Source organism: Schistocerca nitens, chromosome 5 (assembly GCF_023898315.1).
Source record: "Schistocerca nitens isolate TAMUIC-IGC-003100 chromosome 5, iqSchNite1.1, whole genome shotgun sequence".
In the NCBI taxonomy this organism is placed as follows: domain Eukaryota; kingdom Metazoa; phylum Arthropoda; class Insecta; order Orthoptera; family Acrididae; genus Schistocerca; species Schistocerca nitens.
The window spans coordinates 272,986,773-272,998,442 of record NC_064618.1 but is presented as its reverse complement, the minus strand read 5'-3'; the positions used below and the strand labels follow the sequence as shown (position 1 = coordinate 272,998,442).

General features: G+C 41.6%; 1 pseudogene; it reads right to left on the bottom strand.

Annotated features, from left to right (window-relative positions):
• Positions 1 to 4,037: 4,037 nt before the first annotated feature.
• On the bottom strand, positions 4,038 to 4,155 carry LOC126261005 (5S ribosomal RNA; annotated as a pseudogene).
• Positions 4,156 to 11,670: the final 7,515 nt, after the last annotated feature.

Sequence of the window (11,670 nt, the reverse complement as noted above, 5' to 3'; positions counted from 1 at the left end):
TTGCTTTTATATGTGGTCTTTTCTTCTGAGTTTATGAGACAAATACATAGAGAACAACTACCACCACCATCATCAAGGCTCATGGTCGATGCTTGATTTTTTGAGGCGGTAATTAAAACTTAATGACTACTCCTCTCTATCTCATTTTTTATTATCGTCTGTATAAAGTTAACACTAGATATTCGTTCCTACGCTCCATACTGCAGAAATTCCTAAGACAACATCAAGGAAACTTGGATATGCTGACAACTAGGCTCTTGCTGCGACCCACACAGACCTGGGTGTTACTGAGACTGACTTGACTGAAGACCTACAAATTGTTGTCAAATACTTCCGTAACCAGGGGTTACAGCCACACGCTGCCAAAAGAGGAGTCACCAGCTTGCACCTTAGCAACAGTCTCCCAAATAAGGAAGTAAAGGTATATTTTGAAGAGAAACAGCTGTGCCATATCAGAAATCCACCATTACCTGGGGGACACTCTTGGAAGGACGCTCTGCTTCAAACAGCACTTGCTGAGAACTGCCGCTAGGATGAAGTCAAGAAATAACATCTTGCAGAAACTTTATGGCATGACATGGGATCAGCAGCACCAACACTAAGGACATCTGCTCTTGGGCTGGTGTACTCCGTGGCAGAATACTGCGCTGCTGACTGGATCAACAGCCCATGCACCAGACTTCTCAATACGCAACTCAACCACACTATGCTAATCACCACAGGAACAATCAGAAATACCCCAACTTTCTGTCTGCCTCTTCTCAGCCATATTGCTCCCCCCCCCCCCCCCTCTCTTTTGCACAGGGAAGCTGCTCCCAAGTGAGAGTTAATAAAAGTAGGTGGTGATCCTTACCTTCCTACTCATGAGGATGTTCCTGTACTCAATAAAAACAGACTTGATCACTGTCACCCACCTCTACAAAGTGAAAAATTTCTAATGGGCCACAGAGCAACAACAACAGAGAAATATGGCAGGACAACGCTACCTGAGAACAGCTGAAGATGCCCTGCATCTCGATGACGCCTCCAAGGTTTTAAGAGCATCGCAAGATCTGGTCTGCACTCTATAGAATGAAGATAAATAGTGGAAGATGTGCAGACTCAGTGTACAAATAGTGATTAACAACATCGCCCAGCGGTGACTGTGGTGCGGAACATCAAGCTGTCCAGCACATCGTGCATACGTGCCCAGATCGTTCCTTTCATGGCTATCTGGAGGAGTTCCTGTTAGCACCTAAGGCATCAATTGTGATGTTCAGCAGTTGGACATAAGCCTGTGTTCTGTAAATATTGTACATTTAATCACCTTATAATCATGATGGTGGTGGTAAGTTTCTATGGGACCAAACTGCTGAGGTCATCGATCCCTAGGCTTACACACTACGTAATCTAACTTAAGCTAACTTACGCAAAGTACAACACACACACCCATGCCCATGCGAGGACTCGAACCTCCTCCGATGGGGTGAGCCGCGTGAACCACGGAGAGGTGACCGAGACCGCGCGGCTACCCCGCCTGGCTTGTAATCATGACTTTCTTCCTTAATTATCTCTATGTGTATTGTGAAGAAAAAAATGTTTCCTTGTGTGACGTGATGTTATCCATGCGCTAAATATATAAATCTAAGTTCCATCCTTATATATAAAATTCTCGTGTCAGTGTTAGTTGCCATACCCCTCCGAAACGGATTTATCGATTCTGATGAAATTTTACATGTGTATTCGATAGGTCTGAGAATCGGTCGTAATCTATTTTTCATACTCCTAAGTGATAAGGGTGGTCCACCCCAAAGTCTTTTATTCTTATTTTTTGGACAGAACATTTTATTTTTATTTTTTTTATGATGTGGCATTACAAAATACACGCAACCATAAATTTTCACGCTTCTACCACCAACCCCTATTTTTAATAGCGATTTTAGTAATTTAATAATTTTCAACCACGGTCCATAACTGATCAATTATCAGTTGATCAGTTATCCCCACCAGGTATCTATCGGCGATTTTAAGTATTCGATAGACAGGTAATTGAAGGATACGTACCAAAAGGAATGACTCGAACATCCCTCTTTGAATCGACATAACTAGACCGAGAAGTTTAACTAGGTAGCACGCGTCATTCGCCAAACCGACATTTAGGCCTAGCGCACACGCATCGATTTTTATCGTACGGAAATATATCGCACGATCAAATTCTTTTAGTGGAAAAAAGAAGTTCCTATGCTCTCCTTTGTTCCTCTAAAAGAATTTAATCGTACAATGTTTTTACGCACGATAAAATGGTTCCAATGGCTATGAGCACTATGGGACTTAACATCTGAGGTCATCAGTCCCCTAGAACTTAGAACTACTTAAACCTAACTAACCTAAGGACATCACACACATCCATGCCCGAGGCAGGATTCGAACCAGCGACCGTAGCAGTCGCGCGGTTCCAGACTGAAGCGCCTAGAACCGCTCGGCCACACAGGCCGGCTTATAAGCGGTCTCCTTTACAGATGAACCACATCTTCCCAAAATTCTACCAATGAACCGAGGACGACTATCCGCCTTCCCACAACTGCCATTACATGCTTGTCCCACTTCATATCGCTGTGCAATGTTACGCCCAAATATTTAATCGACGTGACTGTGTCAAGCGCTACACTACTAATGGAGTATTCAAACGTTACGGGATTCTTTTTCCTATTCATCTGCATTAATTTACATTTATCTATACTTAGAGTTAGCTGCCATTCTTTACACCAATCACAAATCCTGTCCAAGTCATCTTGTATCCTCCTACAGTGACTCAACGACGACACCTTCCCGTACGCCACAGCTTCATCAGCAAACAGCCGCACATTGCTATCCACCCTATCCAAAGATCATTTATGTGTGTTACACGTATACATTATTCTTACAGACTAAAGATAATTTATAAGGCGAAACAATGTTTGCAAGGTCAGCTATAACATATAAAGATTTTCACAGGCGGAACGAAGTTCGCTGGGTGTAGCTAGCAGAACAATAAAACAAAAATAAAATTTCTTTGATTACAATGACGTTGCTGGGTCACAAGTACTTGCATGTGTTGTCGAAAGTCCTGCTAATAGACTGTTCAACGACGGTTTCCAGTAAGAAACAGAAGGATAAATCAACTTCAAAGATTTTGGTAATACCGACTCTTTTTGAATAGTAGCAATGGAGTTCTTGGCCACGTAGTGGTACGGCTTTCCGCAACAGCTACAAAGGTTGTCGCTCCGTAAGAGCTTCGCCGCGGACGGATGGAACGTGACGGAGACAGCGGCGCCGCCTGCTGCCGCCGTCGCCTCCAGATTCCCCGATAACCACGCATGCGCGGACAAAGGAGGCGCTACCGGCACCGGCACCGCAGCCGATAATGAACAGTGACGCGACGGCAGCGCCCAGCCGAGCAGAGTCAGTGCGTGAGGTGCGGGACGCGGGGCGCCGGACCGAAACAAAAGAGGATCGCGGCGCGGGCCGGCTCTTTCATTTGGGCGGTCGCTGGTGGTGGCTGGCGGGGCGGGGGTGGGTTCACACACGACGTCTGGCGCACCACGCCGCGTCTCGTTTGCGTCGCCACCTTGACGGCGGCCAGCTATGCCGCACTTATTCCGCCTCATAGAGCGGCGATGGCGAAACCCGCAGATTAGGCAGCGTCGCCGCCGATAATCACATAAGTGACGTTAGTGCCTTACTGAAGCCTCGCTGCTTGGAATTTCCGCCTTGGAATTTCAACCTAAATCAACAGACTTTCATTTTATGACCAACTTTTCTACCGAAGTTGATTTACGCCATACGATGAAGGGAGATACAGCATTAAAAAAAGTCATTCACTCCGTCTTCAGGCCACGAGTGACCTACCGGGACCATCCGACCGCCGTGTCATCCTCAGTGGAGGATGCGGATAGGAGGGCCGTGGGGTCAGCACACCGCTCTCCCGGTCGTTATGGTGGTATTCTTGACCGAAGCCGCTACTATTCGGTCGAGTAGTTCCTCAATTGGCATCACGAGGCTGAGTGCACCCCGAAAAATGGCAACAGCGCATGGCGGCCTGGGTGGTCACCCATCCAAGTGCCGACCACGCCCGACAGCGCTTAACTTCGGTGATCTCACGGGAACCGGTGTATCCACTGCGGCAAGGCCGTTGCCTCATTAACCTTTCAGACTTGAAATATTAAAAATTACATTATTTTCAATTTCCTTGTTCTTATTAGATTATGGAGTGTCCTCTTTTAACTACTTGGGAGCCCTAATAACAAGTGATAACAGTATTGTAAAGGCCATAAGGGAAAGAATACAAGCTGGAAACAGAGCTTACTTGGCAAATATGCAACTTTTCAAAAATAGCCTTGTTGCAAGAAAAACTAAACTGCTAATATATAATTCCCTAGTCCGCGCAGTTATCACAACGGCTCAGAGGTATGGACGTTGACAGAACACGACAAAAATGCACTAAGAACCATTGAGCGGCGGAAAATACTACGCAAAATCTATGGGACAATAAGGGAAGAAGAAGGCTGGAGAATACGCTACAATGCCGAATTACAGGAGTTAATACAAGGCAGGGACATAGTTGTTGTTGTTGTTGTGGTCTTCAGTCCTGAGACTGGTTTGATGCAGCTCTCCATGCTACTCTATCCTGTGCAAGCTTCTTCATCTCCCAGTACCTACTGCAACCTACATCCTTCTGAATCTGCTTAGTGTATTGATCTCTTGGTCTCCCTCTACGATTTTTACCCTCCACGCTGCCCTCCAATGCTAAATTTGTGATCCCTTGATGCCTCAAAACATGTCCTACCAACCGATCCCTTCTTCTAGTCAAGTTGTGCCACAAACTTCTCTTCTCTCCAATCCTATTCAATACCTCCTCATTAGTTACGTGATCTACCCACCTTATCTTCAGCATTCTTCTGTAGCACCACATTTCGAAAGCTTCTATTCTCTTCTTGTCCAAACTAGTTATCGTCCATGTCTCACTTCCATACATGGCTACACTCCATACAAATACTTTCAGAAACGACTTCCTGACACCTAAATCTATACTCGATGTTAACAAATTTCTCTTCTTGAGAAACGCTTTCCTTGCCATTGCCAGTCTACATTTTATATCCTCTCTACTTCGACCATCATCGGTTATTTTACTCCCTAAATAGCAAAACTCCTTTACTACTTTAAGTGTCTCATTTCCTAATCTAATTCCCTCAGCATCACCCGACTTAATTTGACTACATTCCATTATCCTCGTTTTGCTTTTGTTGATGTTCATCTTATATCCTCCTTTCAAGACACTGTCCATTCCGTTCAACTGCTCTTCCAAGTCCTTTGCTGTCTCTGACAGAATTACAATGTCATCAGCGAACCTCAAAGTTTTTACTTCTTCTCCATGAATTTTAATACCTACTCCGAATTTTTCTTTTGTTTCCTTTACTGCTTGCTCAATATACAGATTGAATAACATCGGGGAGAGGCTACAACCCTGTCTCACTCCTTTCCCAACCACTGCTTCCCTTTCATGCCCCTCGACTCTTATAACTGCCATCTGGTTTCTGTACAAATTGTAAATAGCCTTTCGCTCCCTGTATTTTACCCCTGCCACCTTCAGAATTTGAAAGAGAGTATTCCAGTCAACATTGTCAAAAGCTTTCTCTAAGTCTACAAATGCTAGAAACGTAGGTTTGCCTTTTCTTAATCTTTCTTCCAAGATAAGTCGTAGGGTCAGTATTGCCTCACGTGTTCCAACATTCCTACGGAATCCAAACTGATCTTCCCCGAGGTCAGCTTCTACCAGTTTTTCCATTCGTCTGTAAAGAATTCGCGTTAGTATTTTGCAGCTGTGACTTATTAAACTGATAGTTCGGTAATTTTCACATTTGTCAACACCTGCTTTCTTTGGGATTGGAATTATTATATTCTTCTTGAAGTCTGAGGGTATTTCGCCTGTCTCATACATCGTGCTCACCAGATGGTAGAGTTTTGTCATGACTGGCTCTCCCGAGGCCATCAGTAGTTCTAGTGGAATGTTGTCTACTCCCGGGGCCTTGTTTCGACTCAGGTCTTTCAGTGCTCTGTCAAACTCTTCACGCAGTATCTTATCTCCCATTTCGTCTTCATCTACATCCTCTTCCATTTCCATAATATTGTCCTCAAGTACATCTCCCTTGTATAAACCCTCTATATACTCCTTCCACCTTTCTACCTTCCCTTCTTTGCTTAGAACTGGGTTTCCATCTGAGCTCTTGATATTCATACAAGTGGTTCTCTTCTCTCCAAAGGTCTCTTTAATTTTCCTGTAGGCAGTATCTATCTTACCCCTAGTGAGACAAGCCTCTACATCCTTACATTTGTCCTCTAGCCATCCCTGCTTAGCCATTTTGCACTTCCTGTCGATCTCATTTTTGAGACGTTTGTATTCCTTTTTGCCTGCTTCATTTACTGCATTTTTATATTTTCTCCTTTCATCAATTAAATTCAATATTTCTTCTGTTACCCAAGGATTTCTATTAGCCCTCGTCTTTTTACCTACTTGATCGTCTGCTGCCTTCACCACTTCATCCCTCAGAGCTACCCATTCTTCTTCTACTGTATTTCTTTCCCCCATTCCTGTCAATTGTTCCCTTATGCTCTCCCTGAAACTCTCTACAACCTCTGGTTCTTTCAGTTTATCCAGGTCCCATCTCCTTAAATTCCCACCTTTTTGCAGTTTCTTCAGTTTCAATCTGCAGTTCATAACCAATAGATTGTGGTCAGAATCCACATCTGCCCCAGGAAATGTCTTACAGTTTAAAACCTGGTTCCTAAATCTCTGTCTTACCATTATATAATCTATCTGAAACCTGTCAGTATCTCCTGGCTTCTTCCATGTATACAGCCTCCTTTCATGATTCTTGAACCAAGTGTTAGCTATGATTAAGTTATGCTCTGTGCAAAATTCTACAAGGCGGCTTCCTCTTTCATTCCTTCCCCCCAATCCATATTCACCTACTATGTTTCCTTCTCTCCCTTTTCCTACTGACGAATTCCAGTCACCCATGACTATTAAATTTTCGTCTCCCTTCACTACCTGAATAATTTCTTTTATCTCGTCATACATTTCATCTATTTCTTCATCATCTGCAGAGCTAGTTGGCATATAAACTTGTACTACTGTAGTAGGCATGGGCTTTGTGTCTATCTTGGCCACAATAATGCGTTCACTATGCTGTTTGTAGTAGCTAACCCGCACTCCTATTTTTTTATTCATTATTAAACCCACTCCTGCATTACCCCTATTTGATTTTGTATTTATAACCCTGTAATCACCTGACCAAAAGTCTTGTTCCTCCTGCCACCGAACTTCACTAAGTAAAGTAAAAATTAAAGTAAAATTTGTGAAATCACAGCGAATACAATGGCTAGGACACTTGGAAAGAATGGCAAAGGATAGAATTCCAAAGAAAGTGGTGAAGGGTATGATGCATTCAGTTAGGCGAAAAGGGAGACCTAGAAGAAGATGGATCGACGAGGTAATAATGGATATCACCAGTATGGGAGTCTGGGGGTGGAAAAGAGCAGTAAGCAGCGCTACTGAAGAGGAAGAAGATTAGATTATTAGAGAGACAACAACGTGAAAAACAAGTGCTACATACATTAAACTGAACGCATACATGGTGGTTTCGAAGGGAGCCACTGCATTTGAAATATCGTTACTTTGGGTGGTAAGGTAACAATTCAGTACCTGTCAGCAGGTAGGCATAGGGTTTCCTGACAGAGAGCAAGCACGTTTTCCATCTGCTTCTATTGTATTGCTTTTCTGTGCTGAAGTGTACAAAGTGCCTTGAGGTGCCATGTACTCGTAGATCCTTCGCTTCTGTTGTTCTTTTTTTTTTTTTTCAACGGGAACAACAGTTTTACATATCTTTGCTAAAGGTTCTTTGCTCTCGTTCTCTGAAATAATGCAAGAAAGCAGTGATTTTTTCGTCCGAAAATCGAGATCACTGTCTTCAGCTAACACATCATCTCCACTTTCGTTGCTACAGACTGGGTTGGCGTCAAAAGAAATTCTTTCCAAAACGCACGCCAGATTTCCTCTTCCTTTATTCTGTGAGAGCACATCGTGTGAAACTGGAAGTACAACAACCTTTCCCAGCGAGCCATATCTAACTGAGAGCCGCACTGGTTTCACACGCAGTATAAATCTGAACAGGACAAGTTTCTGTACCTAATGTATGCACAAACCATGCCTTATACAGACAGATTCAGTCACAATTTGAAAACTAAGACAATCGTGCAATGTGTACCAAAATCGCTCCTAAGTTTGCTCGTCTAACTGCTAAGATTCGAAACATATGAAGTTGTTCGAGCTGCAGCAGCTTTAGGGCATCATCTACTGGAGACTTAAGGGTTGGCTGCAGGAGTAGCTACTTTGCATATGTCAAGAAATGAGAACATCCTAGGTGGCTTCAATGGGAACCCCATCGTCTGAAAGGGTTAACTGCGAAGTGCTATTAATAAACACTTCCTTATGAATGAAAACACGCGCGGCGCTAGTGTAATGTTGTACAATTTTTATTATTTATTTCACAGACAGGTCTTCGACTGTTCGCCATCATCAGATACACAGATAAATATGTAGTGCAATGAAATTTTGCTGGATCAAAGATTTTAAAGCGATTGTATTTACACAGTGTCCCCACTTCCACATTCCCGGCGGGGTCAGGGATTCTCTCTGCCTCGTGATGACTGGGTGTTGTGTGCTGTTCTTAGGTCAGTTAGGTTTAAGTAGTTCTAAGTTCTAGGGGACTGATGACCATAGATGTTAAGTCCCATAGTGCTCAGAGCCATTTGAACCATTTGAACCCACTTCCACACATGAAATTGTTAATGTTAGGTATAGGAACAAAACGAGAAGAATTATTTCAGTGTACAGGCCATATAAGATTATATGAATAAGATAAATTATGTGACACCTTAACTAATGAATTATATTCAAATTACAAAAATTGTTCACAGACGAAAATAAATTATCCATAAACTTTGATGACATGTACCAAATCCTTCCTTTAATAGGTCAAATTACGCACAGATAAGATATACTAGTGAGATTAAACAGGTAAGTGAAGCAACTATGATTATAAAAAGAAACTTTTTATAATACGACGAAAGTTATTATACCGACTAAGATAAAGGAAAAACGGGGTACGTGAGTAAGAGGGGTAAGCATGGCTTGAATGGGAGAATGAGTAATATCTGCAGTTAGCAGTGTCGAGTAAGGGAGATGTGTCTGACCAACCATCGTTGAGCGGATGGACAAATGTTTACTAAATTCCATTGTTTCATCTTCCTTCCTTTATAGATGTACTGTAATACTTCACGATGCACCTCGTAACTGTGGCCTTCTTTAAGCGATTGGTCTGCAAAATCAGGGTCTCCTTTTCTGTATTTCCAACTTCTGTGGTGTTCCTTCAAGCGGGTGCATGTTTTCCTGCCAGATTGACCTATACAGAATTTGTCACAGTTACATGTGATTTTATATATTCCACCATTTTCCGAGTGCTGTCTTTACCATTGGGCAAAAAGTATCCAACAGCGTTGTGACGGAAGAATTTGTCAATGCAAATACTTCTTTTTTCACAGCTGGCATCTATCTTCAGATAATCATGAGGTATCTTGTACACCTGAGTAGATAATACATAAGATACACGTAAAATTTAACTATGTCTGCAACGGTATGAGGTGTACATTCTTAACATTAGTCTCATAATATGACGTTAGAGATTCATTTAAAGTAATTTATAACAGCTTATATGGCAGTATTAGAACTTTAGAGTGACAAAATTTCAAATTAATCATATGTTACTGATATTTAAAGTACGAAATATAAGATAATGGGACTGACAGTGATCATGCATGCAGTACAACGAAATATTGAAATACTATGCATATGCGGACTGTTATCTGCTGTTTATCTGCTGTTTATCTGCTGTCAAGTGGTGAAATACTTTACTCAGTCAATAATGAAAGGTATCATCATTGATGGTCTTCATCTACTGTTTACTCACATGGACAAAAATGTAGATTATTCCACATTGACGAGAAGATATAAATGACAAGTCGTTATTTATTTGCACTTGACTAATGTCAACGCTTACGTTATTGTAATACGCATAAAATGATATTGTGTACGATTTGTATATAATAAGTTTTTGCATATGTGGCTGTGGTGGTCTAGCAAATAGATCACTAGATTCCGCTTCTGGAGGTCCCGGGCTCAATCATGAATAGGGGTGGGGATTTTTCTTGGTTCCAGTCCCTTCAGGACGGCCACAGATTCATTCAGCCTGCTGTAAACGGCGATCGATGCAATGAGCCCACAAACCTTCCCCACCTAACGCCGGGGTGAGGAAGGGCTGCACTCCATCTGCAATCAGGCTGGTAGCCCAGTCGCGGCCTACGCGCCAAAGACATTTTCTATATATGACATTCATCATGCACAGTCGTAAAGATATTAGTCATTGGAATCGTAGCGTAAATACCAATCCATAAATGTTCTCTGTGTAATACACCCTATCATCATTATTAAGTAGAATTTCTCTAACCAAAATGCTGGAATCCTGTTGTAAGTTGTAGCTAGAAATCCGTTTCTGTTAAAACCCACAGCGAGGAATGAAACGAAACAGAATATTGCTATGTATATGTATTTTATTTAAAATTAAATGTAAGGAGAAAGAATGTATACAAGAGAAACCATTTACTTAATGATTTAGTTGCCCTTATATACTGCGAGAAAGAAAAGCAAACCGTACATTTTCACAGCTCAGAATTTTCTTTCTCTCAGTCGTATTTAACAGAAAATATATTTTTGTTTGTAAAGTGTAAAATATGTACGTAAGTTTTTTCAGTTTGTCTGAATGTTTAATACAGATTGTACAAACATTTCAGCATATCCCTTTAAAAATTACACATATATTTGTAAACCATGTATTTTAAATAGATATGTTGCATGTGTGTATCTGAATATTTAGTAAAGTAGTGTGTAAAAATTTTGAGCAAATAGGCTACAAACTTCTAGATGTTTATATACTACACTTTGTACCATACACTATATTTTAACGATTCCCCTTTAAAAATTTACATATATTTATATAGCATAAGTATTAAAAAGATGTGTGGTCTGTGTGTGTCTGAACATTTAGCAGAATATTGTGAAAAAGTTTTGAGGTAATGAGCCAAGAACTTCTCGTGGATTTTGCTAACAATATTTCCACTTAAAATATTATTTATGTGTATGCATACTGTATTATATATTAAAATTATGTAGCCTCTGTTCATTTGAATGTTGATTAACGCATCATGTAAAAATTTGATGTAACTTTCGCAGACTTTTGCTAAGTCCATTGCATTTTATATAGCGAGCGCACACACACACACACACACACACACATATATATATATATATATATATATATATATATATATATATATATATATTCCTGGAAATGGAAAAAAGAACACATTGACACCGGTGTGTCAGACCCACCATACTTGCTCCGGACACTGCGAGAGGGCTGTACAAGCAATGATCACACGCACGGCACAGCGGACACACCAGGAACCGCGGTGTTGGCCGTCGAATGGCGCTAGCTGCGCAGCGTTTGTGCACCGCCGCCGTCAGTGTCAGCCAGTTTG